This window comes from Rhagoletis pomonella, unplaced genomic scaffold, assembly GCF_013731165.1.
Source record: "Rhagoletis pomonella isolate Grant_MI unplaced genomic scaffold, Rhpom_1.0 Rhpom_scaffold_12060, whole genome shotgun sequence".
Lineage (NCBI taxonomy): Eukaryota > Metazoa > Arthropoda > Insecta > Diptera > Tephritidae > Rhagoletis > Rhagoletis pomonella.
This window is the reverse complement of record NW_023470591.1, coordinates 1,367-4,234: the sequence shown is the minus strand read 5'-3', so window position 1 is coordinate 4,234 and position 2,868 is coordinate 1,367. Positions and strand designations below refer to the sequence as shown.

Genomic DNA, 2,868 nt, shown 5'->3' with positions numbered 1-2,868 from the left:
AGGTGTTCGGCTCCTTTTCTTCGGCAACACAGAAAGGAGAATTCTACGTTGTGAGGTTATAATCCCTAAGCGCGGCCGAAGGCCGCCTACGCAGAAAGGTGTTCAGCCCCTGATCCCCCTACTGTTTATTTTAATCTGAACAAAATAACCTTATCGTATTTTCCTTTTAATCGATTTTTAGATATGGCAGCACAGTCCTGCTGCCATTTGCACATATTCTGCATGTACTCTCATAAAATTAAACAATCAATTTTTGATAAAAAAAAGCTTATATACTTAAAGTATTTATTTGTTTAAACGTGCACACTCTTTTTGCGCATATATTGAGTGTAAAAAACGTGTAAATTTTGTGGAAAGTGCATTATATATTGTAAAATAGTCAAATACAAGTTGGTGAAAATTACTAACTTTAATAACAAATTACTTAAAAACTATAAGGTTCCGCGCTCTAAAACTTTACATATACCCCTTTAGAACCATGAAGTGCACAATTACCAAATAACGGAACATCGTCGCTGGAATGGAAAAAGTCGTGACTAATTTTGTCTTTCATAAAACGATGTGGTGAGCATAGTGAAATAAATATTTCACAATGGTGGGGAGTTGTAATACGATGAAATCCATCATAGCAATCAAAAAGTGAATTTTGAATTTTTTTATAAGCTACGACTTTTCGCATTTCAGTGGCGAGGTTGTTACGTTATTTTGCATTTCAGGTGACGCTATAGGGGCATTCTCCGAGTCTTGCAAAGTCCTTGCACGGTGCACAGTTTGCACGGATTGCACGGTAAAAACCGGTTTTCGTATGGGACAACTTTGCAAACCGTGCACCTTGCAAGGGCTTTGCAAGACTCAGAGAATACCCCTTATGTATTTCCGAAATCGATGTGCTTGCAATCACAGTTTGCAACTTTCATTTCTGAAATTATTTCCGTTAAGTGACAGAAAGGTCTTGCTGGCTGTTCACACATCGTCGCCTGGGTAAATCATTATCGTGTTAATTTCGGCAGGTTGTGGGAAATCGTGATTGAAGTTTGGAATGCAATTTCTCAAAAACGCGAAAATAGACTTTCTCCAGTCTCTGAAAATGTTACTATATGTATCTCGGAAACTAAAGGATATACATATCCAAAAACGGAGAACGCCATTTTTAAGATATTGATTTTTTTAATGTCTGTATCACTAACTAAATTTTTACTAAATTATCGAAAAAAAATTTAGTCAATATCTCGGAAACTAAGAGATATCTAAAAACTGTAACATTCAAAGGAGCCTACTCCAAAATATATAACTGCATCTAGAACTAAAAATCGTCAAAATTGTACTTATACAACTTTTACCCAGGCGACGATATGTAAATAACATTTTTCTTTCCCAAGCGAATTGCGTGGAAAAGTTGGAAATATTGCCAAGTCTGACGGGCTTAAGTAACTCTAAAATATATCATCTTACTTCTGCGATTGACTGCAATCCACGATATGGTTTAAGCTCATTTACGCCATGACTTTTTGGTTTGCCGTATGTACATCCTTTAGGTACTGGACGTTTGCGGCCTCCTCGACGAACACGGATTCGATATATTACATATCCCTGCTTAGCACGATATCCCAAACGGCGAGCTTTATCAGGTCGAGTGGGTCTTGGCGACCTATGCAATTTCGTTAGTTGTCTATATTGCCACACTCGGATCCGAAGCAGATAGCGCATAACATCACTCTGTTTCTTCCTGTACAGTTCCTGCATGTAACGATAAGCGCCCATATTTCCTCAAATAGACCTAGCAACAAATCAGATAATTAATCGCGTCACATCATCGGTCTATTTTATCTTGGCCAATTTCGATTTATGACTTTTCAGCACATAATATCTACATCTATAATACGCTTCAGAATTACTAAATCAACACCAATGATAATTCAGAGTGGTGCATAGCAAGCATCATCACAAAACCAAAAATCTTTAAACATCGCAGCTTGTACTCACCTCACACGTCCACTTATTAGAAAAACGCTCAGCTAAAAGACAGGAACACGCTAAAGTTGGTTGCAATAGTTTTTAGCGATGGTATAGGTAGTCATGTTCCGATACCAGTACTTATAAGTATAACCTCGAGTACCTCTACCGAGTACCGAGTATTTGTTTGTACTTCCCGTAACGCGTGTTCAAGTACTTCATAGGTATCGAGTACAAAGCGCAAGTATTTACTTGTTTACTAAATTTCTGGGAAAATCAAGTGAAAATAGATCTGTGTTTTAGTAGTTGCGTTCCTTATTTCCCAGAAATAGTCAGAAAAAGTCCGAAGTAGTCAGATTTAATCCAAAAAGCGTTTCTTCCGAAAATCACAGCAAAAATGAGAGAGCGACACTCAGTGAGAGTCCGAAGTAGTCAGATTTAGTCAGAAGAATTTTTGCTGGCAAAATCTTGATAAGCGTCAAACTCAACTAATACAGCGTTTTTGCTGCATTTAAAATGCAACATTTAGCACTTTCGAACATATGTTTTCGAAGAGCGTTCATGCTACCGCATTTAGCAAATGTACATTTACGCGAGTTCGAAATAGTATGCTATTGACAAACAGCCGTGTTCCAGCCGCTTATTCAGATCCGTATCTATTACGATAAATTCTCACGGAAAAGATAATGTGCAAAACCCCTACTGAAAAAGAAAAAAATAAATTCTAAACAGAAAATTCAATACAAACACTTTAATTGTTTTAATCATAACCGAACATTTGTTTGTGTATATATTCATTTGTCGGTGCAGTCAATTATAATTTCCACACTTAATTAGGAAACAAAACAAACAGAGCTGATCACAAACTAATCCAGATTTCTATCAGCATCATATCGATTTTGAATTTGCGTAACT

The 2,868-nt window shown here is 36.9% G+C and overlaps 1 long non-coding RNA gene across 1 annotated transcript; it reads right to left on the bottom strand.

Annotated features, from left to right (window-relative positions):
* Positions 1-1,505: 1,505 nt before the first annotated feature.
* LOC118756764 lies at positions 1,506-2,129 on the bottom strand. The gene is made up of 2 exons (XR_004995154.1): positions 1,984-2,129; positions 1,506-1,777 (listed from the first exon to the last, which is right to left on the bottom strand). It is a non-coding gene; the product is annotated as an uncharacterized LOC118756764 (long non-coding RNA).
* Between the last annotated feature and the right edge of the window lie 739 nt (positions 2,130-2,868).